This window comes from Otolemur garnettii, unplaced genomic scaffold (genome assembly GCF_000181295.1).
Source record: "Otolemur garnettii isolate 467f Iridium unplaced genomic scaffold, OtoGar3 scaffold00189, whole genome shotgun sequence".
NCBI lineage: Eukaryota > Metazoa > Chordata > Mammalia > Primates > Galagidae > Otolemur > Otolemur garnettii.
Genome location: NW_003852584.1, coordinates 159,228 through 165,304, shown reverse-complemented (window position 1 = coordinate 165,304; position 6,077 = coordinate 159,228).

Sequence of the window (6,077 nt, the reverse complement as noted above, 5' to 3'; positions counted from 1 at the left end):
GCCTGGAGGGAGGACAAGGAATGCTGGAGCCTCCTAGAGGCCTGGAGGGAGGACAAGGAATGCTGGAGCCTCCTAGAAGCCTGGAGGGAGGACAAGGAATGCTGAAGCCTCTGGAAGCCTGGAGGAGGCCAGGACAGCTCCTCCCTGGAGTCTGCAGAGGGGCAGGGCCCCACTGACACTTTGGGTTCAGAATTCTGGTCTCTAGAACTGTGAGACAATAGATTTCTGTTGTTTTGTACAACCCAATTTGGGTTACTTTGTTATGGGATGCCTAGGAACCCAGTACAGCAGGTGCTTGTGGTGAACTCATCCAGGGCTTCCTGGCTTGAGGGTGAGGCCCAGTAAGTCTCCTCCCATGGCTCTGTTCTATGATCCATCTGAAGGATGCATCACAGCCCAGCCTTTGGAGGCCAAGTCTTCTAATCTAATTTGTTGCAGAAAGCCATGCTGTTTACAGACACACACACAGTCTCCATCTCAAATGCCAATTACAAAGGAAATAAAGGAAGGATATGTGTAGGGCAGGATGGCTGACCAGTATATTACATATTTTGGAAAGAACATGAGTGGCTTATCATCCATAGTGTGAATGGGCACAAATTCCTCTCCTGTAAAATGGAAATACTTACAGTACTGACCTCACAGTGTTGTTATAAAGTTAAGTGGAGAGCTATATGCACTCAGTCACACTGCTATATGTATCAGTCACACTGCTACACAGACAGTAGTGGGTATTCCTTAAAGGGTAATTCTTAATGAATACCCACTAAGATAGCTATTGCTGTCACATCCTAAGGCATCCTCAAACTATGGCCATGGGCCACATGTGGCCTGCCTAAGACATTTATCCAGCCCACCGGGTGTTTTTGCTGCCACTGCCTGTCCTGCTTAGCAGCTGACTTGTCCCAGGGCTTGCAGTCCGGCCCTCCAACGGTCTGAGGGACAGTGAACTGGCCCCCTGTTTAAAAAGTTTGAGCACCCCTGTGAAACAGTCATGAGTTATTTCCCCAGAGTTTTCATTCCTAATTGCATGACTTGTTTAAAAAGTTTGAAAAGATATAAAGAGAATCTAATGACCTAATTCCTTCAACTACCTAGGGATGATGGTTCAATGGTTCTGTTTTTATTTGATCAATAATCTTTGCATATGAAGATGAGCTTTTGAGGAAACAGAAGGGAAAACATTTGAATGGCCTATTGAGTGATAATGAAGATACCAGCTTTAGTGCGTCCCTAGACCTCACCTGCACCCTTCCTGGGCTATGATTCAAGTCAGTGTTCAGACCATGATGAGATATAAGCCGTCACTATCCACCATGTGCCCAGGCAGACACTGCTAATCAGTCATAGAACCCTCTGCCACTGAATCTGTCCCATCTCAAGAACTCAGTTACTACCATACAATCACAATCTTCAGTGTGAAAAAAATGTTTACTTTCTCTAGCTCAGGAAAAAAGAGCAGAGGCTAACATTTATGTCTCTGGTGGGGCAAAGGTGAGGTGAGTCACTTGCGTACAAAATCTAATGGCCATAGTGGGAAGAAGAAAAGGTAGAGGTCTGGGCATAAAGGGCTAGTTAAGGTAAAAAGTGGGAGAATGAAGCAAGTAATGGTCAGACTAAGAGATAATACTCAGAGGAAAGAAGGAACTCAGGGCAAAGACGTCAGGACAAAGAACAACAGTGGTACAAGACTGTTGGAAGTCCAAGCTAGACATCTCAGGGATGATGCTCGTGAAGAATTAGTTATTGATGCCAGGATATAATTATTTACTGAGAAAGTATAGGGTGCCAGAGACTTTTTTAGACCCTTCTGTGGACATTTTCTCTTTCAATTCTCACAGTAAGGTAGGAAATATTGTCCCTATTCTATGGATGAAGACACTGAGATTCACAAAGACCAAGTCACTTACCCAAAGTCACAAATGTGCCCTACCTGGTTTTTTAATATTTTCCTCTTTCTTTGATGTCACAGCTTAAGTTCTTCCTTTTGGATCTCAAAGTTGTTCCAGACTTCTTGAAGAATCTAATAAAATGCAAAGCAACAATAACAAAAATTAGTAATAATGATATTTTACCAGGTTATGTTAGCTAAAACTTTTTCTTGCTATCACAGATCTTCAAGATAGGTTCTAATCCGTACCCTGACTGGTGAAAGACCAGGAAAAGAAGCCAAGACACACCAAAGACAACTCCTGCAAGGAGAGGCTGGAGCTGTTCACAGCAACGATGTCTGTGCAAAGGTCAGAGCCAGCACAGAGCCACCAGCTTGTTCCCTTCAAGGTGCCCTGGTGGCTTCCACCTGAGAGGTGATGTAGCACACTCACGTGCATGCCTGCAGGTCTTGGCCTCAACCTGTCTGGGTCTGAACCCAGGTTACTCCTCTCCATAGCTACATTACTGTTTTAACAATATTACCTTGAGTGAGATATAGTGGTACCTCTCAGATCAAGAGAAAGAAACAGGAAATTAAGTCTGTTACCCTCCCGGTTCCCTGGAGAGAAGCAGCACTCCAGGAAGGGCTACTTAGGGGAAGAACCAGGGTCAGTCAGGAGAAAGAGAGAGCTGGGGAACTGTGGGTAGGAGCCTTTCAGTGCACGTGGCTTCTAAAGAAAGGAAAGGTTGAGGCAGGGTAAATAGGTTTAGGATTGGCTCATTTCAATAATTTCTTAGTGCTCAGGGGCACAGTTAATCTGTGGCTGTCTGGTAACTAGCCCTGAAACATTTAGAGTGGATGAATTGGCCCCCAAAGTGAGGTGCAGGGAAGGAGTTGATTGGGGTGTGCACTTAATCATTAGCTCTAGAAGGAAAATGACTGACCTCTAGTCTGACCCTCAAGACTGGGTCAAGGCAGCATTCAAAACACTGTATTAGAGTTGCCTCAAGCAAATCATGAGCTCTCTGGGTCTTCATTTCTTTATCTGTGAAATGGGATAACTGTGCATATCTCACAGGGCTGTGTGAGGAGTAAGTGAGAAAATAAATGTAAAGCACTTAGGTGGTGCCAGGAAGTGCTCAATAAAAAAGTGTTATTATTTTAATAAGAAACGTTAGCTGGGTGCAGTGGCTCACACCTGTAATCCCAGCACTCTGGGAGGCTGAGAAGGGTGAACTGCCTGAGCTCAAGAGTTTGAGACCAGTCTGAGCCAGAGATAGAACCCCATCTCTAAAAACAGGCACTGTGGCGGGCACCTGTAGTCCCAGCTACTCAGAGGCTGAGGCAGGAGGATCAGTTCATTCCAAGAATCTGAGGTTGCTGTGAGCTATGACACTGAAGCACTCCACTAAGGGACAGAGTGAGTCTCTGTCTCAAAAAAAAAAAAAAATGTTATAAATAAAGTCACTAAAGTCCTAAGAAGAACTTTACTTGCAAAACCCTCTTCAACCCACCTGGCCCTGCTGCCATAGCCCCTGCTCATGAGGGAGACTTCTCATTGGATGGAGGCGGGGGTCATCTGCAGCTCATCCATTGGCGGCCACAGACCTATGAGATCCCCCAACACAAAGGAGAATAAAGGTGGCTGTTTGCAGGCCAATCCGATTGGCTCCCTCTGGAATGTGTCCTATAAACAGGAAGAGGATTCGCTAGGCAAGAGGAAGGAGGGAACCGGGTTGAGAGGCAGGAGACTCAGAGCCAGCAGTAGGGAGAAAGATTGTGCAGGAAGAGAGAGAAAGAGGCAGGGTAGGTTGGTTGTGGAACTACCTTGTGTCCTCATTTCAGCATTACCTGTCCCCTTTTAAAGGTGATTATACTCCCTTATAAGAGAGTGACCATATCATGTTTCAGCTGCTGGGAATAAAAAAGAACATCCTGCCTCGGCAGATGGAAATGGCATGTCGCCCCTGCCTAAAAAACCAAAGCGAGGTCCTGCGGCTGCCTTTCGCCTGCATCCTGAACCTGTTTCGGACCAGCCATGCACCTCTCGGAGCCTCAGCTTCCTTCCTCACCTGTCAAACCACCTCAACAGCCCCTAAGGCTCTGAGGTCCTCCTGAGCCCCAGAGCCTTAGACACTCTGTACCTCTGAGGGGGACTGAGGCTACATTTAAGTGGGATCAGGGACTCCAATAACAGAACAGTGAAGGCAACCTGCGTCCCGGGGCTCAGGGCAGGACTAGCTTGGCGTCTCCTGATGCCTGAAGAAGAGATGGAAATGTATTATCAACCAGACAAATGGAGATAGCAGATAAATATAGTCTTTGCTGGATTAATATCCCCAGGATTACTCATGTCTCCTTCAAAGTGAAGCCGAGATCACGTGCCGCCTGACAACCACCCATCTGGCCTGAGAAGAGTCGCCATATGGATAGTCCTCGCTAATTATAGTTAAATACTTCAGGGAAGGGTTCCAGTGTGGAGCCCACTCTGATCAGAAGGCCCCTGGCTCCCCCTTTGTCAGGATCCGGTGGAAAGGCTTGGTGGTTACTCAGCTCAGGCTTGTCCCGGTGTAGGCAGGCCTGTCATTTAACCTTTCTCCAGAACCAACTTTCTCCAGTTCAGAATGGAAGAATAATTCTCATCCTCCTCCGTGTTAAAAAGGGTTAGCAACAGTGGCCTCTATGCCAAGTAAGGAGCCAATCACAATCCTGACTCATGGAGGAAACAATCAATAATTTAATAAAGCCGCATTTGGTTTCTAGTACAGACCTGAATCTTAGTTTAGTGCACTGGGATTTCTACAAAAGATGTAAAGATAAAATCCTTTGAATTAATTAATTAATTTGCTGGTCCTAGGCAAAAAGCACTCAGTGAATCACTTTGATCCCAGAAAGGAATTTTCCTTGCAGAAAGCATACAGCAACTGATAGCATGGCTTTCTGAAAATAGTTGGCGATCGCTCTCCCTCCATCCCAGGAGGATTGGAAGATAACTAACTTGAAAAATGAGAAATGCATTTTCTACACCTGCCTTTGGATCATTACTGAGAGCTATCAATTTAGCTCTGGACGCCATGTGGCGTGGGGGATTTAGCTCAGGGTGAGATAAGGGGGAGATTCAATTTGTGAACAGATATTTGTCGGAGACTTCATTCTGCCTGAATCACTTGGTCGGTCTCTGGACACTGGTTCTTGAGGCACAGTTAGGTCGCCCACCTATCTTCCCATGGAACCCTAAACCTCCATGCCCTTGGAAAGCCAGGTAGACAACATACACAGGAGTGGGACAAGTGTGAGAAAACACACAGGCTTCTCAGTAGTCATTAATTGACTTACTTTAAAAAAAAGATGTGGCCACAAGGAAACATTTACAATGACAGCATGACAAATGACAACTGATGGTTGACTCTAGAGTTTGAGAGACAGGGTGTGAGAGGGACAGTCCATTCAGCGGAGAGTACATGCTCTCTGTAGGGGAGGGTCCCCTCTAAATAGTCGGCCCATGGCTACTGTTTACAAATGGAAGCTCAATATTACCAGGTCAATGAATTTTTCTAGGGATACTCTGAACTGGGTTGTTTATTTGCAATATTTTCATTTTTCTTGATGCAAATTTTTAATTAATGCCAGAAGATTTACAAGTATTCTTTTTTAAGAGGCACCATCCTTGTGTTGGCTTGGCTGAAGTAATAGGACATGAGCCAAGCATTACCAGGGGCCTTCCTGAGTCCTGGTAACGTCACTGGCACCCCTGGATCCAGCCACAACTGAAGCTTCTGCTATCCCTGAACTTCCCAACTGCACAGACTAACAGTTTCTTCTTTCTGCTTAAGTCAGCTTAAATTATGGTTATTCTGTAACTGTAAAGAGACGATCCTAGTCAATACGAAGACCTCCGGGTTGTTCATGAATGGCTGATAAGAGGAGTGCTCAGTATGAGCAAGCCGGAGATCTGCAGGTGTTTCAAGTGGTTGGGAGAAAAGTGTGTTGGGGCCAAACAAGGTCCACACACAGAACGACGCATTGTCATAAATAACCCAGAATTTTTTACCTAAAAGTTTATTTCCTCCTATAGATAATAGGAAGCCAGTGAAGGGTTTGGGAGGCAGCCCCAGCTGTTTCTGTCTTGAAGTTCTTGTTTGGAAGTTTAGCTTCTCCACTGAGGCCCTGTCTTTTTCTGCTAGTTGCTTCTAGGGCTGGGGGG